The sequence below is a fragment of the Cynocephalus volans genome, chromosome 16, assembly GCF_027409185.1.
Source record: "Cynocephalus volans isolate mCynVol1 chromosome 16, mCynVol1.pri, whole genome shotgun sequence".
Taxonomy (NCBI): Eukaryota; Metazoa; Chordata; class Mammalia; order Dermoptera; family Cynocephalidae; genus Cynocephalus; species Cynocephalus volans.
Genome location: NC_084475.1, coordinates 64,631,341 through 64,644,686, shown reverse-complemented (window position 1 = coordinate 64,644,686; position 13,346 = coordinate 64,631,341). Strand labels below are relative to the sequence as shown.

Sequence of the window (13,346 nt, the reverse complement as noted above, 5' to 3'; positions counted from 1 at the left end):
TGGTTTCACAGAAGGATAAAAATTAGAGAAGAAAGAAATAACTTTGAAGGGTAAGAAAGATAATGATGTGAAATTAGTAATAGGGTATAACCAATAACCCAGGATTATCAGTGCTAACAAGGCTGAAGAACGCCATGAGCTAATGAAGAGAAAGGAGACTTGAGCTGGCATGTGGTGGGGTGAGGAGACATGATTACCTTTAGAACATTAATGTAGGATAAGAAAGAGGGGATAGAATGTAAGCTATAAGATGTGTGTCAGGAGAAAATCATTTTAGTGAAGAGGAAGTAACTGAATCTATCCGACAATATCAAGAATAAATTTGATACATTAAATATATGAAGCTATACTTCAAAAAGTTTGTGGAAGGATTCATATTATGTTTTTTTTTTTAATTTTATTTTGTCGATATACATTGTGGTTGATTATTGTTGCCCCTTACCAAAACCTCCCTCCCTTCTCCCTCCCCCCTCCCCCCCAACAATGTCCTTTCTGTTTGCTTGTCGTATCAACTTCAAGTAATTGTGGTTGTTATTCATATTATCTTTTAATCCAACTTTTCCACAAATTCTTGGAAGTATCCTCGTACGTATCACATATTTACCCTAAGAATCAAGTGGAACTAATAATGTTCCCTCCCCTGTACAGACTAGGAATGGGTAAAGGGACACAAAAATCAACTACAATGTATATTGAGAAATTAAAATAAAAAATAAATTAATTAATTTTTTAAAAAAGTCCACTAGCCCTCTGAAGCAGATTTTGTTAAAAAGTATCTGAGGAAGTAACTGTCGCAAAAGAGACTTAGGCAAATGAAATAGACCCTAATTCTCAATTGTATTAAACCCTTTTGGGACTTGACAAACCCTTGTTTATATACTGCTCCGCCACTTCCTTTGGAACTTTGGCAAGTTACATCTGCAAGATGGGAATAATAATAAGCCTTTGTAGAGTATGTACAGCCATTTGATAAGATTACATTGCTAGGCAGAGTGCCCAGTATGTAGCCTACTGTGCTTCAGAAATACTCCCTCCCTTTTCAAGCTGAAGAAAGAAGCAGTCCTAGAGAAGAAAAAAATCTGAGCTCATATTCTCAGGCTATGAAGCCAAAACATTCCAACCTGTGTCTCAATTTGTAAGAGAATTAAGAACTACAGCCAATTTTAAATAAAATCTGTTGTCTACTATGTAACAGGCAGTGTACTAAGCACTTTTAATGCTATCTCCTTTCACCCTCCCCACTAACTTGTGAGGCTGCTGTCATTATCCCTATTTTAGGTGAGGGAGCAGACTCAGAAAGGCTGAGCAAAACTAGATTATGGGGTAAAGTAAGGATTCCAATCCAGGTCTGAACAAAGAAAGCCACTTCAGTATATTCTTGTCCTCACCTCATTTTATATGTCAGACTGTATATAATATCACATGAGTGGTATATAAAACTTTTCTTTTGATAGAACAGGATGTTAAAGTTTTAATTATACTTTTACACAAACACTCTCACAGTCTTCATTCAAAAACAAGTTTCAGTTCTTTTCTCTGAGTTTGAGCTGCTTGCATCTGGCTTTGACAAGGGAAATCCTGCAACTGAATTTCAGCTTCTTCCATTTTCAGCTAGATTTTCCTCCCTGGATTGATGTGGAATCATTATGAGGCAATCAACGCCGAAGATTTTTGTCAATTTTCCACTGCCTTGGCTTAAATAAACACTTAATGTAAACGAGGGGAACGGGTAGGGGGCACACTCACTCACACAGATGCACTGCTGCACAGACACACAACCTCACAAAGACACACTTTGTCATGGTTCACTTGGGGAAATCCAAATGAAAAAGGAGGAGGTGGATGAATAATAAAGCTAAAGAGTAAAAGGGAACTAATTTAGAGATAATGAGTGCAAGACTGCCTCAGTAAAGAACAACCATGTGTCATTAGGTGGCAAGCTTAGCCTTTGGGCAAGATTACACTTCGAAGCCCTGCTCCAATTACCTGTCTTTAAGCATAAGTGAAGGGGAAATATAAAGGAAGGAGAAAAAAATACTTATTCTCCCTCAGCTTTAGTAACATTCAGAAAGAATGAACTATTTCTCTCACGAAGAGACTCTTTTTGCAATTGCAATTGTGAAAGGTAAGAATCCACCACGCCTATATGAAACCATGCATTCGGTCATCAGATAGAGCCCCATTTCTTCCAATGGTCAAGAAATGAACAGAGGAGCAATGAAAACGTTTCCCCATATTTGCATGTTACTTCAACATCTGGGAATCTCAGAGGCCTCTGAATAAAGCAGCAAGCCTCCATCTGAGGTGACCTGCTTGCAGCATGGGTCAGTTCATGAAAATGAGGCTCTTTTGCCACTAGGCCTAATGACAGGGCAGGAAAGCCTGCTGATGAGAAAGCTGTGAGCCTTGGACAATGCATACAAAAGCTTGGTTAAGGAGCACTTCCAAAGTCATTCCATCCTTACCCCACCAGCAACCACTATGTACAAAAGTAGGGGTGGAGTGGAAGGATAAAGATGATCAAGGAAAAGGAACTACCATAAGAGGTTTATCGCTGAATGACTCAAACTTCCCCCTTCGCAGATATCAACTCTATTACAACTGATTGCCTTATCTAATCCCAGCCCAATTTAGGGATAATTGTTGGCTTTTACAAAGGTAAGCAGGAGATATTCTTTTCACAGTTGCCTGCTTTTCTCAAGTGTCCAGCTTCCTAAAATCCTCTTTAGTAAGGATTACTCTCATGTAAGTCAGCTTCCTTTATTGATGGCATAACAAGAGTGTTCCCTGTAATCTAGCCAGGTCCAAGCTATTTTTAAAAACCATGTAGCTAACAGGTGTGTACTTCCTGCCCACAGGTGAAATTGGCAGCTGCCCCTCACAATGTGAAATATGTGTAAGCATTTCCTCCAAGGAGGGTCAGCACTCAGCTCCTTTCCCTCACTCTGCTTCCCACAGGAAAAACCAAGTTTGAGAAAAATAATTTCTCAGATGTTTTGGACGTGCTCATAACAGAATTATCTTTGGAAGGCTTCATTGTGTCAGCCTCAAATAATTGCAAAAAATATTTTTAAATTATTTTTTAATTCAAGTTTCAAATCAGCAGCAGATCCTTCTAAGTTATAATAAGGACATATGATTTTTTTATAGTCATTATTTGGCTGCAAGATAGAAATTTCAAACTATGGTTTAGACTAATACTACTTAAACTTTGGAGTCTGTAGGAATCTTCTCTAGAACTTGGTAAAAAAGACCTTAGTAAAAAAGACTCAGACCTTACCCTACCTTACCTGGGCCTGTGTTCTTTCCTAGCTCTCCAAGTGATTCTGATACACACCAAAGTTTGAGAATCTCTAGCTTAGATACCTTTAAGTACATGGACTGACTCTTCCTACCCACATCTCCTCATCGTATAGCCTCTCAGACATCATGGCTGTGTCTGTCTTATTTAGATCACAACCTCCAAAATGTTAAATCAGTCCTCCCTTAGTTCTGTAATCCCACAAGCCACTCTAAAAATAGGGAAAACGGAGAGCAAAAAGGAGCCAAAATTGCAAGTGCTTTGCATCATTGTTACATGTCACCACTGTTCCCAAACTAGTTCCAGTCCTGGTCACTCTCTCTGGAGATTAGGTTCCAGATATTCAACCCCACCTGAGTATATGACAGACATCTGAAAAAGAGCATGTTATTAAAAACCATGCTCTTATCTCTCCCCTCAAAAGCCTGCTCTTCCACTTGCATTCCCTATTTTGAGATACAAAAGAAGAATTATTATGCTTACATGATCTTTTAATCATAAAAATAGCCATTTATGAACTCTAGCAAATCAGTGTAAAACTCCAATAACTTACCGGATTGGAAAGAATTTATATTTACAGCTAGTCAGGCCCAGGTTATCATTTCAACTCACTTCCTCAGCTCTAAGATAAGGACAATCAAACCTATATCAATTAAATTAAGTAATTAAATAAGGTAACTTGTATAAAGCACATAAATGAACATAGTAGACTCAAAACGACGTTACATTTTTCCCCTAAACATAAATAAATCCGAGGTTAAGACAGGTTGGCTAATTACTAGATTCTTCACAGAGAGAGAAAACTTATGACCCAGGGCACACAGGTGAAGCAAATAGCAAACTCATATCTCCACAGCCTAGGAAAGGAAGAGAAAATGGTATGTGAAGAATGTTTTATCATTGGAGAAAAGGCGTGCCACCTCTTTTTATTCAAGGCCACATCTAAAGGGAATATAAAAGAGGCTGGAATCAAATTCCTTCACTAATAACCTGAATGGCAAAGTAGCACTCTGAGTGCTTTACTATTTCCTATCACACTGAATAAACTGATGCAAATGTAGGTGATGGTCCATTCATCCTAAAATATAAGCCTTCTCTTATTAAAAAACAAAAAGAACTAGAAAAAATTGCTGGGTTATAATGATTAGCATTTTTTTTCACTCTAGATATATTCTATAATACTGTGTTTAATCACTAATATCATCCCTATGTAAATGTTATAAATGTCCTGTTTATTTTTAAAATTTCAAATGCTTTGTTATATTGCCAGTATCTGCCCTCCCAGACTATTAAAAAAACATTCAAGTTAAATAGTATCGGTGGGAAAAAACTTCCCAGGAATATATAGTACTACATTTTACAGCTCACAAAATTTACAAGGCAGGCACTGATAACAACTGATAGTTCTTTAAAACAAAGAAATTGGTACACAATGTTCCCCCGTCCTCACAAGAGCAAAATGATGGCTGTGTGCTGCAAGGTAAACAATGATTAAAATTGAATATGCATGGTGACTTAGACTGTGTGTCATAAGACATACGCAGATCCAAAAATCCCTTTGTAAACACATGAATCAAGTTTGAATGCATTTGTAAATCTAGGATATATTCTCCCCTGGGCCTAAGTCACTCACTGGTAGTTGTCTGGGCATTTAAGAAATCATGTTCAGGTCTTTCAGACATCTAAATATCCAGAGGAATATGATGATTCAGGCTGTTTATTTAGTCTGAAAGAAAAGAAGCAAAGAAGAAGCAATTTATTTAATGTCACCTCTACGCCATGTGTTTTCATTTAATTATCTCATTGGTCCTCACAACACCCCTGCTGCAGGGATGTTATTAATCTCAGCTTGACCAGTGGAGAAACTGAGTCTCCACAAGGGCAATAACTTGCCCAAGTTTGCACAGAGTTGGTGGCAAAGCTGAGACAAACTCATATTTGCCGGACAACAAATTGGCCATTTCTATCACATGATTCCAATACATTAAAATTTCTCTAGTTACCTGTTTTTCACATTTAGCTTTGCTCTATTTTCTTATCTCTATTAACCTGCTCTGAATCTTCTTACCCAAACATCATTTTCATTCAATATGTCATTAACAAAAGCACAACAAGCAATTTATGCTTAAATACATACCCCAAATTAGGTTAATAGTACTTTACGTTATTAAAAAGCACACCATGTTATGAGATGCTTTCACATATATTTTTACTTCACTACAGAAAGAAGAGGCTAAGGGATGCAAAGTGTCCCTTCCAGAATGGCAGGAAAATTAAATAGAAAGAAGGTAATGGAATCAATATGCTGATCACTTGACAGATATGGGTTTTTATATTCCCAACAACCTTGCAAGTAATAATCAGTATATCTGTTCTATAGATGAGGAATATGAGGCTCAGAGTGACACGAGTGACTGACAGCGTCAGGACTCGAATCCTCATTTGTCTTCAGAACCCTTCTCCTCTTATATCAGGTTACCTTGCCTCTAAGCCATGTTCAAACCAAAAGAGACACACAAAAGTAGAAGAAAAGACCAGTATCACGAAAATACTTTGGATGTTTTAGGCTAACCTTAAAAGATACCTTCTCTCTCAAAACCTCCCTGATTTACCCTCTTCACCTTTTCTATCTTCATGATTGTGTTCCATACATTTGCTACATGTTGCAGAGTCTACAAAAACAAGTAGAACATTGTTCCCGCCCTCACAGAGTTTATGATGGAGAAAGAAGGGGAAAGATTACCACTGAATTAACTCTAATATCTCAAAGCATATACCCAAATAAACTCTGAGTAAATTAAAATATTAAATACAAGACAAAATATAAACTAGGAAATATGACGGATCTTGAAATAAGGAGGGATTTTATGAGCATAAAACAATCAAAGGACCCACAGAGGAAAAAAGCACTATTGATCTGATGACTTTCTTTCATGTTGAATTCTCTCTCCATGATCTTTGCCATTTTTTTCTATTGAAATGTTTCATCTCTGCTAATTTATAAGAGATCATGCTATTTTAAAGACACACTCACTTTGTATGCCATGTATCTTAGAAATATTTTTTTTCCTAATTGGCCATTTGCTTTTGAATTTTGATCATGAGTATTGAGATTGGATTTTTAATGTTCATGGTATGTTTACTTTCTTACATTATTTTTTCTTCTTTTGCTTTATTTTTACTTAGAAAGACTTTTCTAATATTGATTAGATCATTATTTCTGATATTTTCAAGTACCAAAAATATTTTTACGTTTAATATTCAAATTAATTATAAAGTTATTGGGGTATATGTTGGAAGGTAAGAATCCTACTTAAATATTTTAAAGCAATTATCTACAACTACTGCATGAAATATAGTTTCCCCATTGATTTGAATTGCCATCAGTACTTTATGTTCCACTCCTATGTACAGTAAAATTTATTAGCTTTCTATTCTGTTCCACTTGCAACTTCCTTCTCCTCCTCTTTCTCTTTTTTCTTTTTCCCTTTCGTCATTCACCTCCTCCTACTCTTTCTTTTTCTCCTGGTTTTCCTTTTACCACCTCACACCATTGAAAGTTTTTGAGCTATAGAGTAGCACAGTTAGTCCTCGTCTTCAGAATCATTTATTAAGGGGCAGTGTAGCATGTAGTTTGTACTAGTAACAGGAAAGAGAAAACTAACAATACTGTGGTTTAGGATAGAAACAGTGAAATATTAAAAAGGGGAACAGATGTGAGACACTATGGAAAGAGAATCTGCTTGGTAGAGCAACCATCTAGGAGTAGGACACAAGAGAAAAGGGATAGCCAAAATACCCCACGAACATCGAATGCAGTTAATCAGGATGGGTGGTAGTATTAATAAGAAACAGGGATGCTCAGGAGAAAAAATGGAACAAGAAGAAGAGAAAGATAATGAGATTTGGAAGAGACTGATGATTGACCCCACCTTACAATTCCGAATGAGGAAATTCTAACCTGTACCTGTGACTTTGAGAATGGTGCCATGTCAACAGATAAAGTAGCATTCAAGATGCAAAAGAAAAGCTTGCTATGCTTATGACCTAACTAAACAGCCATTAAATTAGTAAGAAAATAAATATTCCATTTACTCGGAGAAAATCCAGTGTCATTTCACTCCCTGACCGAATGGAAAAAGATACAAGGAAACAAAATGCATGTTACAGATCATGATATTCCAGATTTTAGTCTTAATTTTTCCTTCCTTTTAGGAAACATAAAATGCTGTAAAACAAACAAACAAACAAAATGTAGCATCCTGTTTTGAACACCACTGAGCTTTTAGGAACTAGTTGCTTCTCTTACTTGATAAGCTACAGTTTCTACATGAATTATGTCTTTTAGAAGGTTTTTGAAGCCCCTGAGGTCATTAGGACACTTTATGGAAAGGGCACCAGGACTCCTCTTAAGTCATCCAAACCATTCACTGCCACCAGTGCTCTCCACTTCCTGGGTCTCTTACATGCCACTGAATTCAACACCGTTGCAATGTCTCTCCTTCACTGAGCAGCTGCAGCGTGAAAGGAAGGATAAAGTGGGCTCAGCAGACAACAGGGAGGGATAAAGACTTGCCTGACTAAGGCAGTGGGTTGGATGAAACTGTTATCTCTATTCAGTGAACCAGATGTTAACATTCCCCGCTCATTCAGAGAGAGTTCTTTGATTGATTTGACAAAGGTTTTGAGGAATGTAATTTATTGGTATGAGGACTTTGTCATGGTTTAGTAACCACTAAACTCTCTTCCTTGTGTAACACTGGGTACACCTGTGCAATAGCCCCTGATTTATTACAGTAACATTGTTTTGTGCCTAAAGGGGAATTCTTCATTTACACATGGGCTCATGGATAAAACTATGAGCTTTTTATTGTTTTTTTTTCCTTTCTCCATCTCTGTTTTCTGGCAGTGACAAATTTCTACACTCATGGTTTCCAGTCTCTTCTTCTTCCTTATCTACAATCCTCATTCATCCTTTCTCTCTCTCTCTGTGTCTCATACACATATACATATATGCATATACATACACATGTATATATATCATATACATACATATTTAAAGTGTATGCATCATACATATACATATATACATATACATATATATATATATATATATATATATATAATTTTCTGTTTGGTTTTCCCTTCCACTTACTACCTGCTTTCTCCTCCCACTCTCCCTGAGGCACTACGACAAAGAAGGAAAAAATAACTTTAAAAAACTATAGCCAGGCCTAAGCCCTGGTGCCACCTATATCCCTAATTAACCATGTGACCTTAAACCAATGTTTTCAGTTTCGGAGATATTAATTGAGGTGATGAGACTTTGCTCCTCTCATCTCTATGTTCTATTATCCTAAGTCAAACAATATTAAAAGACATTATGAAATCAATAAATGTATCCTAATCTTTAATCACTTTTGAATGAACAAATGAATGAGAATTGCACTGTTCAATATGGTAATCATTAGCAATATGTGGCTATTTAAATTTAAGATTAAGGTAATTAAAATGAAACAATTTCTTTTTAAATGCCCAACATTTTGTTTAAGGCAGCGGGTGTCAAAGTGCGCGTTCCAGTACCAGCAAAATCAATGTCACGTGGAAACTTATTAGAAATGAAAACTTCTTACTTGGGAAACAAACAAACAAAAAAAATTGTTTCTGGGTTTTCTTTTTTTTTTTTTCTTCCAACTTTCAAGGTACAATTTATTTACATCAAAATTATAGATTTTTAAATGAATAGTTTTGATAAATGTACACACCAGTACAACCACCAATCCCATTAAGATCTAGAACATTTTTCTCAGCCCAGAAAGTTCCCTCACTGTCCTTTGCACCCAATTCCCCCTAGCCAACCCAAGGCAATTTTTTAAAATTCAGTTCCTCAGTAGCATTAACCACATTTCAAGTGCTAAAAAGCTACATGTGGCTAGTGATTACCATATTGTACAGTGCAGATTATAGAACATTTACCCTATTGTAGAAAGTTCTATTGGACAGTGCTTAGAACAACCTAGCATCTATATACCACCATGCAAAATACAGACATAGAAATGATAGTTCTTTTCCTCAAGAAGCTTGCAATTGAGAGAAATAATATAGACATACCTGCAGTATTAAAATATATATATATAACTATTGTTCAAGACTGATTTAAAGAGGATGCCAAAATGTAGGGTATGGTCTGCTTTCTTATCAGACCTCCCTTACCTTCATTTTCCCCATCTGTAAAATGAGGAGACTATACTAGACGATCTCTACATTCCCTTCTGGTTTTAACTGACTAAGATTCTATGACTCTAGTGAATATATGTTTACATGAACATCTTTAGTTTAAGGAAATGGTAGGATTTAAAGTGGGCCATGAAAGATTTTTGAGGTTGGGATAAGCAGTGAAATGAAAGGAAGGCATATGTGGAGAATGGTGAACTAAAGAGAGAACGTACCAAAACAGGTTTAAGGTCAGCCAAGAAGTTCCCCTGACATCAATGGTTTTAAGGAAGACTCAAATTACCGTAAGTCAGGAATGAGGTTTCCTGCTTAGGCTGGGAAGTTGACCTCTAGAATCCTGTTCAATTCTAAGTGTCTTCAATTATGAAAGTATGAATTGGTATATATGGATGTGATGAGAATTGAGGGCATATGAGAAGAAGAGGCAGAAATTATTGGCTAGGTTATGGTATAAAAATCAATAAAAAGTTAGTTTGGATCCTTCCACAACTGGGGGTGGGGGGTGTAGAGGGAGGTGGGAAACTATGGAGAGATACAATTGGAGCAATCTCAACAATAAGAAATGTAAGAGTACTATTAAGGTCTCTATCTTGTTGAGGAATTATATAAAGATAAAAATACAAAGATTTTAGCTATGGAATTATTGCAACTTTCCAGATAAACCTAAGCTTCATCTTAGACTAGAGTGGTTTGGAAACTCCTGCAGCAAAGCTCTCATCTCAGGACTGAAAAGGTGATCAAGTCATCCCAGAGCAAATAATGTACCTTCTCAAAGACAGAGAATGTGCCTGCTTACTTAGAAGGATGTTCTTTAAACATGTCTAGCTTCCTGGTGGGAATGAATTTCAGAAGTCCATAATCTTATCAGAGGAAGCCAAGTGGCAGAGACTATCTCCATAGGAGGAGGTAATCAGCTAACCTCCTTTCCTTTTTTTCCAGGCCCTATTCATTGTTTTCCGGTCTCCAAGCTATTGAAATTCCCCTTGATTTCTCTCAATCTTCAATCAGATTTGAGGAAGTGGTGATTTCCCCTGGTTTCTTTCTTTTAAGATCACCGTTTTCAATTAAAGGGTTTAGTTATGTCTCAGCACAAGGCATGGTAAGCCTGGCATTTGGCTTTTTGCAGTCTTGGACACTGGTCTGAAATGGGTCGGGATGCAGAGGCCTCCAAAATGGTTTCGTTCACTAAGCACATTTTCCTTCAGGTCCTGGCAAACAATTCTGGGCACAAGGTAATCTCATGCCCTCAGGATGCACCAAGAATCTTCAAGACTCAGAGTCACATAGAGTAGAGTAGGCTATACCTCAGCTAAATGATTCAAAGCTGAAACTCTCTATTTCAAAGGAAAAGGCAAACCTCAGGAGTTTAAGCAAGTTTATTGCAGAGGTCTTTTGTTCCACAAATCCACAGGAAAGTCCTAACAATTCTATTTCTTCTTATACTGAAACATGTGACAGTCCTGACTTCTTTTTCTCATCTTTTCTGATTTTTTTTAAATAACCAGAGGGGCATAGAAATACTCATCTCCAAATAAAATGAGAGAGTAATGTCTTCTCAGCTAAACAAAGATGCATGCTTAGTAGATGAGTCATAGCTCCCTACCTTTACCCTGAGGATTGCCAGGCTTTGGCTTCCCATACGCACACATGTTGGAGAACAACATGTGGATGTCATTTTAGGAGTCATGAGACGGGTTGTTGGTAGGTGAAGGAAAAGAAGGAAAAGAGGAACATCTGAGCTTACCCTTTCAAATTAAAAGGCTGAGGTTTTTATTTATGTCTTTGATAAACTGGTACTGCACAATAGCCATTTTGATATTGCTTTTAGGTCAACAGTTGACTTGGCCATCACTTTCTCTAGTCAAAGAGGAAGTGGTTGCACAGAAGTATGGCACTGCACATTCTATTCTCTGCTATAAATCAAATGTGGAATTGTAGTTTCTGACATGAATTATCTTGCTACCTGCTGTAATGTCAGTCATCTTACAACACAGTTAGCCAAAACAGACCAGACATTGTGTGACTTCAAAGGTCTTCTAATTTTTTTTTCCAGCTCCCATTTAGGGAAGGCAGTAGCTGAAACCTGAGAAGGAGAAATGCTTCTGAGTTGGTCAGAAGCCTACAGAGACTGCCCACTTAATTATAATCTTTTTATAATAAGTACTGAGGGAATGTAACACTATCCCAGTCACACAGCAAATGATAGCAGTAGTCAAATGATCAAGTTTCCTTTTCTTCTTCTTATAGGTTCTCTAATGCTAGAAAGGCATCCTGTTTTGTGTCCTTTTTCTAAACAATGTGTTTAAGACATGTTTAAATACTTCTATTACAAGCACAGGAAAACAGCTGTTCAGCTCCAAGTTACAGATCTTGAAGAGTGCCAGGGAAATAAGCACTGAACCACGTAATGATTCTCATAAACAGTTGAATTTATCTCTTGGCAACTTTTCTTAACACCTTCAGGAAACAAGGCACCCACGCATGAAAGAAAAATAATTAGGCGCATGCCCTTAAGTGACAGGCTTTAACATATACAAGAAAGGTAGCCTTTTTATTCTACCACTCCCTGCTGCCCACAAACCCTCCAGCCCCAAAGCCATTTAAGAAATCATTCGGTTCATGGGTTCAAACAAATCTTACTTTCTCTAGAAACTCTTCTTCACACCTTCGGTTGAAGTTTTCCTTCTGGTGAATCCTCTGAAGATTCACTCCAAATGCACCATGGGCTTGAGACCCCAATGACACCATGTCATTCTCTTGCTTGTTCAAGTAGATGATGTGATCTCTTGAAGCCCTGTACATGTTAGTAGACATTGTGCACGGAGAGTCAGTAGTTAGGCTGACAATCTCTGAGCTCCAGATGGTAGCCTCACTGCCTAGAGAACACCCAACTCTAGACTGTACAAGTAGTTTCCCAATCATTCCAGTTACTGAATTAAATATAGAAGAGTTGATACACAATTTTCAGGAGAAGATATCTTCCACTTAAGTGAACTCATCCTACTGGAACTATCAAATGACCCCAAAATTCCAGACAAGCGTTATGGCAGGAAATATCAGGTATTCCATCACCCAAACTAGCATAAGTGCCAGTGAGTGACAGAGATGAACAAAGGCCGGGTGGTGGGGGGGTGCATGGAGTTGGGTTCCAGCTGATTTGTGCCCACTTTATCAGGAAGAAGAGTCAGCTTTGGGGGTACTTAAGATTTTCCCATAAAATTCATGTGTTATCTTGAATGCATATTTGCTGCCCCCAATCCCACAGAACTACTATAAAACATTCTATAAAGTGTGTTTTCTAGCATTCCATTGATATTTTAAGATTCCTCAGCCTGGGGTAACATGAATGCCCCTGAGATATGCTACAGTGAACACCTTACTGACGAAATAAGCAATAGCAAGTGTTTAGGCCCTGTTTCACAACATGGTTCAGGGAAATCTCTGAATCCCAAACAGGAGACCATTTAGCTGAAGGTGAGTCTGTGCTATCCATGCAAAACACTTTGTCTTTCCAATGTTTTCATTATGAACAGCCACATATTACCCTAGTTTTGTGGATAAAGAGCTAAGACTTGTCCAAGATTACATAACTACTAAGTGTCAGAGCTAGCTATGCTCTCCCAATTTAGTGCTATTTCCATTACCACACAAAGACTTCAGTATGCTATACTTACAGTTCAGTTTGTTCCTGGCACATGATAAATACATGATAAATAACCAGTGCACGCTATGGCAAATATACTTAATATTAATGCTTCTTGTGAGTTCTCCATTTACCACCACCCCATCCCTCCCACTTTGATTCTTTTTA

At 37.3% G+C, this 13,346-nt stretch overlaps 1 pseudogene; it reads right to left on the bottom strand.

Annotated features, from left to right (window-relative positions):
* Window positions 1-12,337, bottom strand: part of LOC134364543 (ADP-ribosylation factor-like protein 6-interacting protein 4) — a 28,354-nt pseudogene extending 16,017 nt beyond the window's left edge.
* Window positions 12,338-13,346: the final 1,009 nt, after the last annotated feature.